Source organism: Mycteria americana, chromosome 7, assembly GCF_035582795.1.
Source record: "Mycteria americana isolate JAX WOST 10 ecotype Jacksonville Zoo and Gardens chromosome 7, USCA_MyAme_1.0, whole genome shotgun sequence".
Classification (NCBI taxonomy): domain Eukaryota; kingdom Metazoa; phylum Chordata; class Aves; order Ciconiiformes; family Ciconiidae; genus Mycteria; species Mycteria americana.
The window spans coordinates 58855610-58874909 of NC_134371.1; the positions used below are offsets into that span (position 1 = coordinate 58855610).

Genomic DNA, 19300 nt, shown 5'->3' on the forward strand with positions numbered 1-19300 from the left:
TTACAGTGGGTAATGTCAGGGTACAATAATTCAAAGCTCCTGGCTAAGTGCCTGCCTTAATATGCAAGGCCGTGCACGTTCTGCTAGCAAACACAACAACACTACTGTATTTTTTCCAACACTTCCTGGAGGGGAATAGGGGAAGGAGATGGGGTCTGCTCACCTTTCCTACACTACACATTACAAATGACTGCCACAGCTCAATTACAAAGTGCTTGCCTATCCAGCCCAGCAACATGGGAAAGATCAGTAAAACTCCCTCTCATCATTAGCCAAACAATGGCAAACAGGGAAGTTTTCACTTTCAGACCAGTGGCAGGCTAATATTTCAGAAACTCAGAAATCTCCAATAGCTTCAATATTTTAAGAACAAAGTTTTAAATCAGAAAGACTCATCGATTACTTCTATCACTTCTCTTTATGCATTCTCTGGTCTTAGTGGAAACCCTTTTTGGAACCTGTCTCAAAGCTGCTGGATATTTTATGCCAATATTACTTTCCCTTCCACACACCTGTAGCCTCATTTAAGAGTGTTCTGGCTGTCTGAACACTCACCACTAGTTCTGAGGATAGAAAAGCCACAAGAATATTTAGCTTGCAAATTAAAAAAAAGACAAAACACAACAACAGTCAGGGACTATACTGGACTGTTCAAGAGATCTGCAACTGCACTCGCAGTCCAGAGGCTATTAAGGAGAGAAATTTCAATCCACACCTGAAATTGTCTCTGTTTTCATTCTTCCTCCTTTGATGCCTGGATTTCATAATGAAGTTTGAATGAACACATCTTACCAGTATATCCCATCCAAACTTTATTTGCTTATTCCAGAACATGCTAAGGTCAGATGTTTGTGATCATAATCACTTTTATTATTTAGTTACCTCAGCAGAGGGATCACTCACAACTTGTGTGTATATATATATATATATATATATACATACACACACTATATATATATACACACACACACACACACTATATATATATGTGTGTATATACACTATATATATATATATATACTATATATATATAATATATATATATTATACACACACACACACACACTATATATATATATATATATAAAAAACCAATACTAGCACACCGAATATTTAGTAACACCAAAGCTACCAAGAATAGCAGGTGTTCTAGTAAGCCATTTTTCAGTGTATCTCTCAATTAATGCATTGAACTACCAAAGTATTTAAGTCTTAAAATTTTATAATTTAGGTGGCATTTCTTAAGCATGCCATGCAATTCAAGCTAAGCATATTATTAACTATAACAAAATTCTTTATGTCCCACTTGCAAAGGAAAGCTCCTATAATAGTAGTACGACACTTTGCAGTAAAGTATGTGGTACTAAAAAATGATATATGTGCTTTCAGTAGATTACTTCATTAACAAAACATGAGCTCACCTAGCAATGCTCCAGTACTGATGTTATCAGTGGCCCAGATGTTGCTGTGGAAGCCAGCCCAAATAGCAATGTTCCTTATGCAAAGAGGATAGGGAATCCACTAATTTTAATGAGGTCTTGCAGTTGGAAGTCAGCAGACTCCCTCCTGCTCTGTGTCCTGAGGATGGTTTCCACATTTTGTGTATTTATGAGAGGGAGAATTTTCATATCTTTTCTGAGAAAAAGGTCTCCCTTGTATTTATGTAATGAATATAATAGTTTATTGAAATGGGTGACAGAGACAAATGGAAAGAAATGGAGCAGAGAGGAAAGCTGAGAAAATGAACGAAACAATGGAACAAGGCAACAACATGTAAAAAAGTAGAAATGGATGCAACATGGGAAGAAGAGGGGAAAATAGGAGGAAAAACCCCAATTCTTAATCTTGAAGACGACAGACAGGACACAGTTTCTTTAGTGCCAGAATGCCAGGTTCTTCTCTCCCTATTCAAGATCCATCACAACCCCCCTTAAACATAAGGCAGGGGAATGCTGCAAGGGCTAGACATCAAGCAGAAGGGTGTAAAACAGGAACTCCTCAATAAATGCCGGTTCTGTTGCCAGTGTCTGTGTGGCTTTCACACATACAGTCTCCCCACCTGCAAACTGGAATAACACTATTTAGCTACACCACAGGACACTGAGGATTTGCGGGCTGAAGTTTGTATCTGCATGCAAAGGTATTGTACCAAGTTTTTCTGTAGCTAAGCAACTTTATAACAAAGTTATACAAAATTCAGTGCAAGTGGACAGACAGTAGCACAGTGCTATCCTAGCTGCAGCTCCATCACACACAAAAAAACCCCCACAAAAACCAGCCAGACAACAAGATGTACTGAAACGCCACTCCGAGTTAGCTTTCAATGTAGAATATACTAACAATAACAGAACATCATGCTGGACAAGAGGGAGGTCCCACAATGAAAATCCTCTGAAATACAGACCACCTAAGTGATTTGCAACAGAATAGTCCCATAGATTAATATTATAATCACAGTTTCAAAGGTCAAACAGGCAAGTTTGGGCACATGCATAAACAAAGCTGTGATTTCTGTAAACCAGACTCAAGCAGAGAGTAGCCACAGTAAACCAGCCTGATAAGAGCACTCTATCATAACAAGCCACTAAAGATGATGCTAATTTTCATTGACTCGTGCTTCATTGACAGTTTATCTTCAGGTAAAAGCAAAGGAGCCAAATAATCTAACAGATAACAGCAAACTCCATCACCATTTCAAATGAGCATCTGGTTACTAATATCGAAAGCCACACTCCCTTCTCATGCCTCTGATCTCTCACTCCATCAGCTAATCTTTACAACATATGAAAGATGAGCCCGTCGTACAGAACAGCTGATACAGAGAATCGAATAACAAACAATGCATGTGCCAGAGCTGGCGCACCTAGACTTATCGCTCTGAGGGAGATAATACAGAAGGCTTTTAATTATATCATCAAAGCAAGAGAGAAGGTACTAGGAGGGGCTGGCTGCAGATGGTTAAGTGTTAATGAATGCTGGGTTGGGTGGTTTATCAAAAGAAAAAGACTGGATATATATCCGAGAGGGTCACCGTTGAGATGAAAGTTGTAACAGCCATTGTTAGAGCTCTTTAATGAGCAAGGAATGTCAAGTGTGAACCCTCTAAGAATCATACCAATTACTAAATGAACTTCGGTTCAATCTAGCAAATGTAATCAAGCACAAGTCATTAAAATACATGGTAAAACTCCCATTGGCGCTGCCACTATAGTGTCTATTATTGTCTGTGCTCCCATGCAAGGGAGGGGGCTGCTCCCAGTTGTAAGCTCTGTGTGTTATGTTAAGTGATGGCAGATTTCAGCCCTAATGATGAGGCATGGAGGGCTCCCTGGCAGAAAGTCGACAATGAGGAGGCTCTGAGAGATCTGTGGAGAAGTCAGGGAAAGATCAGCAATTAAAAGAGCAATTTCAAAGAATGCAATTTAAATGTGTAAAATTAGCTTTTATTAGCACATAATTCCACAAAATCCTGACTTGGGATGAGACCACATAAAGGTCTGCAAGAGTCCTTAGAAAGGTCTGTGCCCGTAATTCCTGACACGCCATTGTGAAATAATAAGCAGTACTAACAGGATTGATGCATGCTTCGTACATGGCATTGCTTTGAAAGTGGAGCCTGGGGCTTTTTTCTCCCTGATAACCTCTCTCAGGACTTCCTCCCTCAGGGAAATCAACCACTGATAGAGCAAACTTCCCTTGTTTAAAGGCAAAAAGATGGACAATTGTTTCAACTGTAAACTAATTAAGAGAGATTACCACCAAGAGCTGGAGGTTCAAACCAGCCCTGCACTCCCACTGACAGTGTGATAATGCCAGGCTGGGGTCAAAATCATAAATCTGAAGGGAGCACACACAATGCTTAAAGCCAAAAAGCCTCTCTACTAAGCATGGGATATTGCCACATTAACCTCACCACCTCACAAATAAACTAGCTGAGAAAGAGAAATCCCATGGCCTCTTTCGCTTTAACTTCATACAGCTGTTGATGGAAAATACGAAGGTCTTTAAATAAGCTCAAGGACCTGAGGCTGTCCGTACTCTAATGCTAATCTGAGCAATGACACAATAAAAAGCCAATCATACCTGCTAATAACCTGGCTCCTGAACCAATATCTGAATTACGTCCACTGTGGGCTTATGGGGTATTAGTTCATCTTCCTCCCCATCCCTCCAAAATAAATAAATAAATAAATAAAAGCACGCTAAGTGCAAACTATGCATTCCACACTCACTTCTTTTCTAATTAATTGCACGTAGCTCACGGTCCGTGTAGCCAAACAGTCTATCACATTCTCCCTATCCCGCAGGCTATGTACTGTATTCTTGGGTGAAGAAGCGTGCCATCTAGTTCAAACACACAGTGCCGACCCCTGACTGTCTGCATGGAGGTGGTGCTCTCGTGTTGATACAAAGCCAGTGTACAGATCAACATGAAGAGAAGTCTCACAGCAAAAGCTGCCAGACCACCTTTAATGTCTCAAGCATTCCTACTTTTAAAGGGGAAAAAAAAAAAAATCCCTAAATCACATTGCTCATTTACGGGACAGCTCTTGGCTGTAAACTCACTAATAATAAAAGACCACTGTTACGTTGGCTCTTCAAAAATCCCAGACACCTTATGACCTTAATTTTTTTTTTTACACAGTGCTTTTGGCCAAAAAGATCCCAAAGCACTTAGCCAAATGAATGTCCCCACTGTACCCCAGGCCTCCTTTGCCCACCAGTGAAATGCTGCCACCTCCGGGCTGAACCGCAGCAGCTGTAGCGGCGCCGGCCGGGACCCCCCTCTGCCTGCGGGGCCTCCTGCACCGCTCTGCCCAGCGCCCCTCTTCCGCCTGGCTTCAGAGAAGGGGGAGCAGAGCTTAATCAGAGCATGCTGCTTCTCGGGTGGAACAACTGGTTCAGTTCTGGCTACGACGAATACCTTGGTGATGCAAGAGCGCTGGCGTGGAGAGGAAAGGAGCACAGAAAAGCAATGACCCAAGATTTCAAGGCGGTGTAGGCTACTATGAGGTGTCTTACAAAATGTGCTGCGGGCCCCGGGTGACCCTGACCTCCGTTTCCCAGCTCAGAGGCACCCCCTCGCCGTTTCCCTTCCTCCAGTTTTGTAACAACCTTATTTACAAAGACAGGAGGGTAAGACGCACTTTGGTCCCCTGAGGACCTGGCAAGGGAGGACACGCCATGCTCACAGCTTAACATCAGCTGCCCGGAGGCAGCTCTGGTGACTACCCACTGATCCTCGATCCCCGTGCTGGCTGCTTCTTAAGAGACACTGCATCAGGATGGGAAGTACTTTCCAAATGAAAATGTTTTATTGATCTAATGACCTAAGTTGCTTGAAAGCCTTCCGAATAATAAATATTTTTCATTTAAAACCTTCACCGCGTGCCATTTTTCTTTGTTGCGTTATATTATTGATATACCCATGAGACTATAATACAAACTATGAACCTACTTCTGACAAAAACATGCTGAAAACTTTTTGGTAAAGGAACCAACTTTCATTGAAAGCCAAAGATTAAATCATTTTCCCTAGTATAAAGAGTATTGCTTAGCAGTCAGACTCAGGATTAATATTTGTTCAAGGTCAGTAATGGTTTACAATAAACCAGCGTGACCTCCCATAGAAAAGAGTCATTATCTTGGCACCAACACCACGCTTTAACCTTAACATCTCTCTTGACTTCAACGCTGAACAGCGAGGGTGCTGATGGCTGCGCAGCCAACTCATCCCATGACCTTATGTAAAATATTTTTCTTCGCCCTGCTTCAGCTTTCCCATATGAAAATGAGAACAGGAATTCCTCACCCACCCCAAGTCCGCAGAGCACACCCTGGGGGGTGCACAGCCACCTCACTGGATGCACGTGCATCCCCCCAGGAGCACACCAGACACAGCTGCTGGGGAAAGCATTTCCCTAAACTTGGTTTTAAGGGTCTTCTCTGCCATAGTGAGTGCTAACAGCTGTAGGAAATAAAGCAGGGGCCGGGCTGCCCACAACCCCCCTGCCCCTTTCTCTCTTTCCCTTGTCCTCCACTGAAAATACAGAGAAAATGCAAACATTTTATACTAGACACTTTTATACTAGACTCAATCCGCTAGAATACCTCAATTGCTATGTAGAAACTGGGAAAGCAAAAGAGAGACTCCAAAATGATAGTAAGTCCAGAGTTTGGTGTGAACAGAAGACAATACACTGCAAAGGAGGGCAGGGACTGCCAGAGATATTATTAATAGGTTTTAGCCTTGAGCTCTGGCAGCTACTTGTTCTATACACAGAGGAAAAGGATTAATCAAGCCTTGCACGTAAAGGTTCTTCCTATGGTGTGCCAAAATATTTAAAGCAGTATATACAAAGTGTAAGCCTTATTATTATACACATCCAGTGTAATCATCTTATGTTACAGTTAAGACCAGGATGACAATGAAGTAGATTATTGTGCACTATAATCAATTTGATTCCAACACAACGGGACATGGCTTAGTCACTTGGTTCAGATCTGGTATATGAGCTTATTTTTCTTATGCTGGGCTAAACCGTGATCTGGGCTAAACCGTGATTTAAGAGATTTAATCAAGCTTTCGGAAATGCTTTCTTTGCTAAAGAAGGAGAAAGAACTAGAAGTCTGCACCTGGCAACCCTAATAATTTCCAATTTTCAGCTCATTTTGCTTCCTGCTTTGTGGAAATTCACCTTAGTAAATAACTGTTCCCTAAAATCACCAGGACTGAAAGGATGACAACACATAAGAGGAACAAGTTTTAAGCAAACAACTGAAACTGGAGGATTGTACAGAGGCTACTGAAGAACAGCAGCTCCTGCTGATCCCTCCTACACCAGTTCCCAAAGGGCTAAGCAGTAGACATATGATATATTTTCTTAAATCAAATAATTACAGTAAATGCATGGGAAACAGTGAAACTGAATACTAGGTCAAAGCTGTAGGTCGCTAGCAATATATAGCTTAAACACAGCAAGGCTGCCACAATTTCTTTATGTCACTGACCTAGACTCAAAGACAAACAAAATGGTACTCGGCAGTGTGACTGGCTGATCGCAGCCGTGCTCGATAAGGCTCTAAGACCTTCTGTGCCTCTCAGGTGAGGTGGGTTTTACTAGTGGCTAGAACTTAAAAATCTATGATCTGCAAAATTTTGGGATTTAAGGTAAACACATACCTTTGGACTACTAAAGCACACAGGCAAAAAGAAATCCCCCCCCTCTCCTGACCTTAAATTGCAAGTAAAAGCAGAAGCAGAAAAAACAAAGTGGAAATAAGCATTATAAGCATTTCCTCTTATTTTACAGGGCGCAGAAGCAGGACAAATTGAGGCTGTCACACATACCTTTGGATTTCCCTTTGTGAGTAGCCTTCCAGGTACCTCATGAAAACCACCTACTTCTTCACCATCAGATTTTTAAAATTAAAAATCCCTCCTTAAACCTATTACTGTGCATAGGCCATACCTGATCACTAACTTTCCTTTGCTAGGATCTTTGCTTGACAAGCAAATGAGCTGTTACAACAGAAGGTGTGTGTTTATGAGTCTTTCTTTAGAAGATATTTGCATTCAAAACAGTTAAATTACATGGGACTGGAAAACAGCCTGATGACTCCAATAGCAGATCATTAGGGTTAGAAGGAAGAACAGAGGGAGAGAAGAGCAATACATGTTGTGTATTAGACAAAGCAGCATCTGGCTCCCCCCAACACTTACAGTGTAGAAAGCAAGAAGACACAAACTTTGAATCCAAAGAAGGGAAAAAATCAAGTGTTATGGTTTAAATTACCAAAATCTACCCAAATCCAGCCCATGTAGGATGTCCTCTGCAGTAAATCTGGCAATGCTCATTTCCTTCATCTACTGTAAATGTATTATACTTAGCTCCTGCTCCTCAAAGGTTTGTAGCTTCCTCAGCTGGTGCTTTGACCCAGGTTTCCTTTTGATTTCCCCCAGAACCTACTGCTTCTGCCTCACTTTTGAGTCATGATAAGGTTTTACAGTCATACTTATTCACATCTTGACTCCACTGAAACCTGGACACTTTAGCATTTGGTAACGCAGTAACCACACTTCATCCTTACAAGACCGCAACAACTGTAAACATCAAATATTTAATCAATTAGTGGAAACAGCTTTATCTCAGGCAGAAATTCAAGTGGGCACAGAACTTGGCTCTGCCGCCACTGCAGAGGGAGCCTGGCTGTGACTGCCAGCACACAGGCCGCTCCACATCTCGGCAATGCTGAATGAGTACACAGACGAAAAATATGTTTTAGGGGAAACTACACTAAGGTATCAGCAGTCAGACTTGATCAATCCTGCTTCCCTACAGAAAAACAGAGTGGTTTCCCAACTTGGCTACACTGAAGTCATGACTCAGCCCACTTATTCAGATGCATCCCCAGACACATGCTAGCCTGGATCTAGGGCAACATCAACCTTGAGCCACGAGATTTCAGGACATGCAGAGCTGTCAGGGCTCAGGGCAACATCAGCATTTAGAGTACAGCCCAATTCTGCAGTGAAGAAATACCCCAAGTAGGGGAACCAAGTATATACCCAAGTATACCAAGTATATACCCAAGTATATACCCAAGTAGGGGAACCAAGTAGGGTTCTTATACCCCAAGGGTATAGGAACATCACACAAGAAATAGAGACACTTGTGTTCATTTCTAGTTTAAAAGAACCTATACTATTTAATTTATCAGCTAATATTTTGACAGTATCACATAAGAACTTCATTAAAACAAAGCCTTAAAATTAGAAAATGTAGCATTCTTTTTGCGGAGTGACAGCAGAATTTAAAGGAGAATTGAAGTCAGACTGAAGCCGCTTGCAGACATCTCTCATCTTTTCAACCCAAAAGAACTTTATGATTAATTCTTTTAATAGCTAACTGGCATTTTACAAAACACCATTAGAAATACCATGGGATGATAAACATAAGTATCAGGAGAAAAAAAAAAAAAAAAGACAAGACACAGAAAAATCTACCATTACCACAGGAAGAGCTTAACATCCACCCAAAGTCCAAATTAGCATTTTTTAAAACAAGTAATTACAGTGTTTACAACCACACTGGATTAGTTTCTGGTTAAGACCAGATTACTCATGTTTTAAAATTTCCAGATTTGTTAATACCTATAACAGAAGTGGCTGCTTCATATTACTACAAGAAACTGAGCTTACACCTAAAATGCTTTCAGGAGGATGCTCAAGTTGGAGCACTACAGCATTAAGCCCAACTGAAGAAAAATGTACACTGCACTGAGGCCAGAGCTGGATTTCCAAAAATCTGTCTCATCTTTCACCCATTACTAGGACCTGAATAACAGCTTAAGATTGGGCTGGAGGAATTTCACTCCTTTTGAACAGTGATAATACAGCAATTAGAATATTGCAGAGGACAGAAGAAAATCCTGGCTAATTCAATGCAGTGAGACAGTACTTTGAGCAGTTAACTTCCTTCCCTGGAATGGTTACTGCTGACAGAAACTTCAGGCAAACAAGAGTGCTGTTCCACACAGCCCAGTATATGCTAACTCACTTCATACAGTAGGTGGGAGCTGCCTTTATAATAAGTAGGAGACAGTCACTGTTCATTTAACAAAAAAACAACACCCCCCTCCCCCCCCCCCCCCCAAACCCAAAACACCCACGTTCTTGAAGGAAAAGCTGTCTGGACAGCTAATAAGACACTGCTCATCTGCATATTTTCACAATTTAAATACTAATTTTTTTTAAGCTACAGTTACAAAGTCCAGTTTTTGGCCAAAATTAGCACGTATTTTATTGCTGTGATAAAGAGACATCAGCACACTACTTGTCTGGAGACAGTGTGGCTCCAGCAATGAAACAGATAGGAGAAATGTCATTAATCTAGACTTCAGTGGTCCCTGATAGAGAAAGCAGTAGCAGAGAACCATTTTCACCACTGATCACAACCTGGTTTTGAAAAGCAAGAGAGAAGACAGCAACTGAAGCCCCTGTTGCTGATGCCACCTGGGGTAGGGAGTTAAACCTCACAGCCTAGAAGCAATAAACTGGCTATGGCAAGTAGCAGAGTTCAGATGCCTCCATAATTTGCTCTTAAAACAGCTCTCTGTACAAAGACCAGAATGGCAACAAATCCAACCCTTTTCCTTTACAAGGCTAAACCCATGGTTGGACAATTTCCTCATCTTGAAACACTTAGCCTAACAGAAAGAAAAAGAAAATGGGTAGTGGATGACCTGAAGATTATCATTTACAGTTTTACGGCAACCTCAAACACTATTAAAACAAAACAACTTCTATTCCCTTCTTGCTTGGAAGAGACTGGGACTATTCCATCTGTGGTTGTGGACTGTTTCAGTATTATCCAACTGCATAAACGAAACTAGTGTCAAAATTGAGTTTTAAATGGCTTGAGGTTTATAGGAATTAAAGAAGGAAAAATTAAATTTGAAACTCTGCTTGTTTACTAGCACTAATTAAATATGCCAGATTTCTGGGCAAGCTTCCTAGCCTGTGGCTACTACGTTACTGGCTTGTAAAACAGTCAACAAGTACATGAGTACAAAGCACAAATACAATAACAGAGATTTCGTGTACAGTCCTGCCCTTAGTTTATGAAGAAAAAATGTATTAGAAACAATCTGTAACTATAAAGACCTGTGCTAACCCTCTAGACTATATTAGTAATATAAAAAAGGGCCAAGTCTACAATGGTTGCTTCTGCAGAGATCAGTAAAAAAAAAAATCAGAGAGAGGTAAGAAGCAATAAGCACAACCAAAATGAACAGGAAGCCTTAAAAGACTAGTTTACTTCTAAAAATCCCGTGCTTCTGGGCTCTGCTCTCAAAATAATTTGCTATTAAAAATAAAAGGGAGTTTTTGCACTTCAACAGAAGTGGGTCTGATTATTCACACCACAGAAGCTGCACTCCTCACAAATAGTAGATTTTATTATTATATTGGAATTCACTAGAAAATAGGTTTATTCTGAAGAGCTGGAATTTCACATTCAATGGGAGCAAGAGCCACATCCATAATCGTACAGTCCATTTAGACTCTAAACTCTTAAAACAGGTACTATCTTTGCGGTCTACATTTTAAAGGAACTGGCACAATCAGCTCATAGTCTATGAGGAAGCTATAAATGAACCAAGAAAGAACAAACTAAAGCCAACCTCAGATAAATGGAGCATCTGGAGACTGCTCATCTCAGCACGCAGCTGAAATGAAACAATAAAACGCAGTGGTGCCTGCATCATCCCCAGGTAGGCAGGGGCAAGAGAAGAAGGGACAGTAAGATCCCATGGCCTAAATGCTGTTCTTTGCACATCCTTCTTTCAGGAAAAGCTCCCAATTTACTTTCCATGGCTGAAGCAGCCTTTTCTACAAAAGCGGCAAACAACTGTTAATGAAGAAACACTTGAGGACAATTTGCTGCCTTGACAGCTTTAAAATGAACAGCCTTTCACAGAAACTCAAATTAATGTGTGTTCCCACTGTACAGTAGCCTTTCTCAGCTTTAAGGAAACCAGGAATTATGCTTCAATAAAAATTCAGCCACGCAAATATTCTACTATAAAAAGATGCATAAACATATAACTCTCCAACTTCCAGAATCACATACATGAGGCAAAGGGAAATGATATAAAAATAACTAGGTTTTTGTTTACATCTCAGATTTACAAGAGCAATTCCAGAAACTAAGTTCTTCCACAGAGGCATTGATTTAATTAGCTTGCATAGCACGCTTTATTTGTATTCGGACCTCTGACGTACACTGATAAAAAAAGAAACAAATATACAATGGATACATACAAAATAATTTGCTAATCTTTTTCTATGCCCAGGTGCAGGTAAGAATTCTCAAATACACTTTCATGGGTTCTTCCTTACATACAAATGATCCTTTTTTAATGTATACAAACTATGTATGTTTTCAATTAAAAAAGTGACTGGATCAATTGGATCACATATTCTTGCAAACCAGCCAAAAATCAAATACAAACTGAAGCCCTGAAGGAATTTCTGGAAGAACAGAATCACAGAATCACAGAATCGTATAGGTTGGAAAAGACCTTTAAGATCATCGAGCCCAACCATAAACCTAACACTACCAAGACCACCACTACACCATGTCCCTAAGCACCTCATCCAGACGGCTTTTAAATACGTCCAGGGATGGCGACTCAACCACTTCCCTGGGCAGCCTGTTCCAATGCTTGACAACCCTTTCGGTGAAGAAAAATTTCCTAATATCCAGTCTAAACCTCCCCTGGCGCAACTTGAGGCCACTTCCTCTTGTCCTATCACTTGTTACCTGGGAGAAGAGACCGACCCCCACCTCCCTACAACCTCCTGTCAGGCAGTTGTAGAGAGCAATAAGGTCTCCCCTCAGCCTCCTTTTCTCCAGGCTAAACAATCCCAGTTCCCTCAGCCGCTCCTCATCAGACTTCTGCTCCAGACCCTTCACCAGCTTCGTTGCCCTTCTCTGGACACGCTCCAGCACCTCAATGTCTCTCTTGTAGTGAGGGGCCCAAAACTGAACACAGGATTCGAGGTGCGGCCTCACCAGTGCCGAGTACAGGGGCACGATCACTTCCCTACTCCTGCTGGCCACGCTATTTTTGATACAAGCCAGGATGCCATCGGCTTTCTTGGCCACCTGGGCACACTGCTGGCTCATATTCAGCTATCTATCGACCAACACCCCCAGGTCCTTTTCTGCCTGGCAGCTTTCCAGCCACTCCTCCCCAAGCCCGTAGCGTTGCATGGGGTTGCTGTGGCCGAAGTGCAGGACCTGGCACTTGGCCTTGTGGAACGTCATACAATTGACCTCAGCCCATCGATCCAGCCTGTCCAGGTCCCTCTGAAGAGCCTTCCTACCCTCAAGCAGATCAACACTCCCACACAACTTGGTGTCATCTGCAAACTTACTGAGGGCGCACTCGATCTCTTCATCCAGATCATTGATAAAGATATTAAACAGAACTGGTCCCAACACAGAGCCCTGGGGAACACCACTTGTGACCGGCCGCCAACTGGAGTAAACTCCTTTCACCACCACTCTTTGGGCCCGGCCATCCAGCTAGTTCTTTACCCAGCGAAGAGTACACCCGTCCAAGCCATGAGCAGCCAGTTTCTCCAGGAGAATGCTGTGGGAAACCGTGTCAAAGCATACAGCACATGAAACCGTGAACAAACCATACAGCACTACAGTTCTACTTCTGGCAAGGAGAATCACCTCTCCTTTTGAAACAAAGCTAGAAGTGACAGCAGTGTGTAAAAATATGCTGTCATTCAGCAATGAAATAACTACATTAATGAACAATACTCAGAAATCATTAAAAAAAAAAATGTAACTGGTGAAAATATCAGCTAAGCGAGTAAGCACAAAATGATCAACTAACAGCAGAGCACTTGCTTCTCACTTTTTGATAACTGTCAATCTCAATTTCGGGTCTTACTATTTAATCAGCTGACAAAATTAGTTCCTCAGAGATGTGAGCATGGGATTCTCTTCAGGACACAAAACAGTGGCAGTGAGGGTGACATTTTTGCTTAAGGTAACAAACAGGACTACTAAGAATGGGTTCTCATACACTTTTTTCACGGTATTTTGATCCACATTAGTACAGACTTTCTCTGGTTGTCCTTCCTCATGCTAGATTTAAAAGCCAAAACATCCCAGAATTTGGGGAATAAATATTTAACTGTGAGTGTAAATAAGAAGATATTATCCATTTCTGGAGATAACATGCAAGTTCAAGACAGTGCCTACCTGCAAGGAATACTCCAAAGCTCAGCAATTTCTCTCCTCTCTATAACTTCACCTAATTCTCCACATCTGTGTCTCTACTCAGCCTGCAGCAAGCAGGGATCAACAACTTAGACCAGTAAACTTACATTTAGAAATCAGATCAGCCTTTACAAAGATATGGCCCCAACATCTTTCACTTGCATGCACTGCAGTTGTCCTTGACTCTCCCCGCCACATGCACAGCACACATTTGGTTGTGGCCTCAAACCACTACAGTGCAGCACACCTTCCCATAATCCCCGTTCATTTCAACTGTTTATATGCTGAACAGCTCCATTCAGCTTTCACCTCTTCACCACACAGTAACTTTTCAGGCACTAACCAATGATGAAAACCACTCATCAGCTACATGTCAGCATAGCTAGAAACCTTAGGAAACAGCAGTATCCTAAGATATCTAAGATACTTCCATTGAGACTTGAATAAACACTTACAGCCAGTTTTCTTATTGTCATTGTAGGCAGAGCCAACATCAGCAGTAGTGACACAGGCACATGGCAGGTAAAAGACTGAAGCCTTCCAGAGGTCATCAATAGAACCTGTGAGTCACCTCCACAGGGGAGTCAACATGTTTTCCTTTAGGAAAATTAAGAAGTCAACGGACAGAAAGAGCGTCAAGCAAAACTAGTCTTTACATTATTGTGCTGCAGTCTGCTATGAGCTTTCTGTCACTTGAAGACTCGTGCTCAGGAGTAAACACTTCTTTCAGAGATGCACAAGTTCATATCCTTGCATCTGTTGCCTTCAAGATGGTGAATCAATCAAGCCATGACTTCAAAACACAGAAACGAAGAAACAGGTAAAGTGACAGATTTCTTTGCAGCAGGTTACTCAGCTGTGCTTCAGCTCTGGTGTTTGGCATTTCTGCTGTTCATGACATTCTTGACTTACAAGTTCATTGTATCTTCATTTATGCACATGACCTTTATGAGGCCACTATGTAGCAGGGTAGTATCACCTTGTTTTATTAACAGAACTCATCATTCAGAAAACATTAACTCTTTCTCTTCATGCATAAAATTTAAATAAAAGTGAAGAAGCAGATCACACACAGCAGCCCAAATCAACTCAGATCTTTAAAATCATATCACTCATAGGAAATTGTTGCCATGCTTTTAAAATGTTTAGGAGAAATGAAAGCAGTTAGTCTTTGGAGTGATTGTCTTCTAAAGGGAATTACTTTTCTACTGTGAAAAGTACGCTATTTGAAGAACTATAAAAGATTAACTCCTGTTTGACATTTGCATTTTGTTGGAACTGGAAAGTGCTGACCAAAGCTGTACATTTGGGTAACAAAACCCCAATTCTTATCTCAGAATTTAAAAGCTGCTATCACGTGGCCAAACTGGCAATGGAAAGCAGCAAACGCCAGAATTAAGAAACATAAGCATCACTTTTTCCCCTCTATCCAGAGTAACACGGACCTGAGAAAGCCTAGACGACACTACTATTTCTGCACCAGAAGTGGCTCCTACCGGGCCCTTCTGTTACTTCCATGGCGTGCCCTGAGCCCCTGCAGCACTCAGAGGCTGCTCAGGAGCTGCTGTGCCCGCCCAGCTACGCCCCTGCCAGCCCAGCCTGGCCCTGCCAGCAGCACAGCCACTTGCATGTTAGCTCAGGTGCACTGCTGCAAGCTGTGCCAGACTCAGGCCAGCATTTGTAAAACCAGTTCATGCGCACGCGAGGAACCACCTATCTGCAAATTTGATTGTGTACACTCAGGAGTAGTGGCTTGTTAATGCAAAAGAAAATGTATTTCATTTTTCACTGTATGTCCAGTGCTTTTGTAAGAAAAACAGGAGAATGAGTACATTGAAAGGAAATTAGAGACAGTGGAGTGATAAGAATAGCAGCGCATAACAACATAACACACAATAAACTATACAATCATACATTTAAATACTACTGGAGTCTGACATGCAGAAATGCAAGTGCTGAAACTGAAAATCTAGGTTTAAACATGATCTGTAGCTCATGCTGTACAGTGTTATATCAGCTGCTTCCTGCAGGTCGTTTTAACAAGTACTATTATGATTCTAAATGTAGGAAAGCCAGCAGTTGATACCCTGTACTCAGAGCGGCATTTTACATTTACCGTACTGACATAAATATTCATGAGTTATGCTCCTATGAGACAGGAAAGTAATATTGCGTTCATTTTAAAAAGCAAAGAAAGTATGAGACACAAACATTAAGTGGACTTTTTAAGGCCACAAAGCCAAGTAGAGAAGTGAGATCTCTTTGTACATTAATTACAAGACATTCTTAACGCAAACAGGCGATAGCATATCAATTCACATGTTAACTTTTACCCTTTCCAGCACCAGATCACCTGTAGAACAAGACAACTCTTCCTCTATAAACACAAAGGTTGCTTATTTTAATGGTTCTCTACAACAATCAAACAGATTAACAGCTCTATTTTTTTCCAAAGACAAGAATAGATTACTGAGAAGTAAGGTCAGACAACTTTTCTGCGAACCCTTTAAGTCAACAGTTGTCCAGGACATGAGAAGTCATTTTTTATCCCAGGCATGAGGTTACCCTGGTCACATATGAAAGCCTGGAATCTATATAACATCCCTAGTAACATAACCCGTTCTTTTCAGTTGACAAAAATCAAGGGCATCGCAAAAAAATTGCCAAAGTCTACTTTTTTTCAGGTTGCTTCCTTCATATAATAATGTAAATCAGAAAACACCCAGAATCCCATGTTCTAGAGCTACACTGTCATGGGGTACATCTAAAACAAACAGATGCAAGAGACATATTCCTTAAATCTGAAATATATACTATTTTCTCAAAGAGTAAGATATAGAAAAACATACCAGCAAGTACTAATTTGTCTCACTGATCTATCCCCTCAATAGCCAGAGGCTACTTTTAACTACACTAACTTAACAAAGGAATCTAAATTGTATAAATCAACGTCTCAATTAACATTTGGTTTAGAAGAGTTACAGGAGAGAAACAGAATGTAATCATTTGCTAGCACAGTGGCTCCAGAGGTCTGGGAGGGAGTGCAAGAAGAATGGAGTTGAATGTGGGAAGGGTCCATTATTCTTTCAATAGCGTCTGGTGCTGCAAAATATGTGCTTGCATACTTTCCTACTTGAAAAGCTTAAGTCTTCAGTAGCTCCTTGGTCTGGGAAAATGGCAGGGACCCAAATGCTAACCCAGGGATCTAGGAAGGAGATCTACCTGAAGAACAATATTTTTCAAGTGGCTTTAGAAGTGAAAAATGGCCATAAAGAGAAGTCTCATTCCCAAGGGATTTTATGCCTTGTGTCTGGCTGCTGTTCGTCAGGTGCCGTTCCCCACACACATCCCCAGCACATTCTAATGCAAGAATGGAGAAAGGGCCTCTCTGAAAATAATCACACTTGCTGAAAGACCTGCCCTGCATAAATATCTCTAACAACAGTACAAACAGAAATCAGCCTTCTTGCCCGATACTTTAGTTGAAATTTATGGCACCACTGGCCGTGATTCTGTTATTACTATTCTACCTGGCTAAGGCTCAAAGTTACAGAAGTGGGAATTTCAGAGGTATTTTCAGAAATGCTGTAGTTCTTTTGGAGGAAAAAACCTGACACCCCTCCCCCCCCCAGTTCTAGAAATGCTGTACCCATACATTAGTGAACAAAGCTATATATTACACATATATGCATACATGTATGAACACATGTACCATAGAGATGAGACAGAGAAGTCAGGGACACACATGGCCTCTGAAATGATATTTAATGCTACACCCTGGGAATAATAAAGCAAAGGGAAAAAAATAAAATCAAAGGGAATGCTGAAAGACAGTCTCTTGTGCTCTTGCAAATATCACCAGCTGCTGGAGGATTTATATGCAGAAAAACTAGAAGCTGAGCTTTAACTTGAATTTCCCTTGCTTTCTTACTGGTTTGCTTCCAGCCCTCGGAGTTTAATTAAAGCCCATCAGCCAAATTTTTTCTGTCTGAAGGCCCTAAATTATTCCCTTTTTAAATCTCTCTGTATTAACTGACCCAGATTTTTCAAAATCTTGAGCTTCCACTAACCTGAATTATGAATATCACTCCCCATGTTTTTTTAAAAGGTTAAAGGATTTCAAGATGATCAACCCAAGTAATACCAACAGCTATTGCCGACCAATATGCAGGTATGCAGGTACATGTAAGTTATACTTAGAATGAGTAATTGTGCAACATACAGCATTCTGCGTTGCCAGTTCACATATCAAGGTCTAACAGCCATCTCCTTTTAATTCCTAACAGAGTATTTCATATTTGGTGAATGGGGAAGGAGAGAGTCCTATAAAAAAATCTCTAAGACAAGTGGATAAGTTTTACTGAGTGTAAAAGGAATCTCTATCTAATCTTCCCTAGCTGAGGAAATGGTGCAATAAATTTGAGGAAAAAAAGGAAGGATTTAAAGCCAGCGAAAATTAGGATTTCTCAAAGCAGAAATGTAGAGGGCATGCTGCCCTTAAGAACAGATCTCTGCTATTTACTCGATCTACTGGAAGGACTCCCAGGGAGCATGTCTTAGCAAGAGAAAGGAAAGTTTGCTATGCTCTTCATTTCCTGTGTAATTCCAGAAACTGCCAGCACAATGCTGTTTGGGGAGAACCACACAACAGCTATTCAAGAGGGAATTCAGCATTGTATTCTGAATGAATGGAAACATTTTGAAAGATATATATTTGCTGCGAGTAAAGTAGAATGCGAACCCAATAAGGATCATGGGCACACATATACCTTCAACCAGCTAATTGTATTTTCTGACTCTTTCCATTATGACTTTCACAATATTCTTAGCAGTGCTAAACATCACAGTAAATCACCCAGGTTAGAGTTCACGGTAGCCATTAAGTGTAATAAATCAGCACTAAAAATATTATGCAACTACAATTCAATTGATACCAAGTGTAGCTAATTTTAATGGAGAGGCTATCACTTTTATGTATCCCTGCAAGTTAGTGATTTGGCATCTCAATGACCAGGATGAAGGAAAGGCTCTTCAAAAGTCCAGGTTTCTTAGAATAAACTAGATGAATGGTTCCTTGCAAAAATCCCAAGGGTATTTCCCTCCAGCCCACTGCAAAAATCTTCTGCTAAGCATGACAATTTAAAGGATTAAAAAACAAACAAAAAAAACCCCCAAAAAACCCCAAAAAATCAGTAACGCAGAACAGTAAGGGTACCACAAGCTTTGGCTGGGCTCGGGAGCCAGGACGTCAGCCCCAAGCAGAATCAGACCTTTTAACTGAAGAGGAACAGTCACATGCCTCATTTCACCCTTACTTTGCTCTAAACTAGGCTGTTTCCTCCCCCCCCATATTCCACATTGGCTGATAAATTCCCCAACGGCGGGTGTTAACTAACTCCGCATTCCAGTCTGCTCTGCGTCATGGAGTTCCACATCCTGCTGATGAGGAACACATGGCAGACATGTGGTAGGGGAGAGCCTGACAGCGCTCACAA

General features: G+C 41.2%; 1 protein-coding gene across 1 annotated transcript in view; it reads right to left on the reverse strand.

Moving 5' to 3' along the window:
* Positions 1-19300, reverse strand: part of EIF2B3 (eukaryotic translation initiation factor 2B subunit gamma) — a 104831-nt gene that overhangs the window by 51313 nt on the left and 34218 nt on the right. The gene's annotated exons all lie outside the window — the stretch shown is intronic.